The sequence below is a fragment of the Corvus brachyrhynchos genome, unplaced genomic scaffold (assembly GCF_000691975.1).
Source record: "Corvus brachyrhynchos isolate BGI_N302 unplaced genomic scaffold, ASM69197v1 scaffold68, whole genome shotgun sequence".
Lineage (NCBI taxonomy): Eukaryota > Metazoa > Chordata > Aves > Passeriformes > Corvidae > Corvus > Corvus brachyrhynchos.
Window position 1 is genome coordinate 3,373,724 of NW_008240039.1, and position 912 is coordinate 3,374,635.

Consider the following 912-nt stretch of genomic DNA (forward strand, 5'->3'; position numbering starts at 1 on the left):
TGGGTCCATCCTAGGGGGGTTTGGGTATCCTACCGTGCCCGTTTAGAGCCCAGCCCTGGGCACGCAGGGATGGAAGCACCGAGTTACGGTGCCTGTGCCCGTGTGCCACCGTGGGCAGGGATACGGGGGGTCGATGGCCTGTGCTGCCACCGAGCCTCCCTCCAGCCCGGCACCGATGCTGCAGCCCCCAGAGCCTCTGCATTGAGGCCTGTTTATTGCTACAAGGGCTTAGGATAAGCTTCATCCTCAGCCAGGATGGGGTTAAGAGCAGAATGTGGCGCTTTCCTCGTCCGCAGGACACTTGGCAGCCCTCTGGACACAGAGCATGTGTCCCGCATCCAAGGACAGTGGAATGAGCAGCATCTCTGTCAAATGAGCTGTTGTTGATGGGTCTGTGTTGTGCTCCTGCCAGTCATTCATGCAGGGAAAAGCACGGTCCAGCCTTGGTTTGCTTCCTGGTCTTTGAAAAGGAACAGCTTGGAGATGGCACTGGCGCACAATGGGATCTCAGTTGAGGACAGCTAAACCATAATTTCTCCCGAAGTTATGTAATAAGCAGAGGGCGTAAAACGCTCTGTGTGTTCTGTGGGGGCAGAGTTCCGTAGGTTCACGGTACTGTGGGTGGCACAGGAGGGGATGAGTGACCTTAACCCCGGCTGAGGAGCCCCAGGGAGTGGGGCAGGTGTTTTTGTGGGCAGTGTGGAGCCGCCCTCGGCCTGATTTGGGGCAGGTACGAGCTTGGAGGAGCACAGGCTTCACAGCCAGGCGCCGCCGCCGGGGATTCCACAGCCCGGGGGAGGTGGCATTCAGGAGGGTGCAGACTGGCTGTGGTGGCTGGCAGCAGCCCAAAGGGGAATAAGAGGACACGGAGGTGTGGCAGGAGCGGGGCTGGGAGAGGCTCCAGGCCTGCCC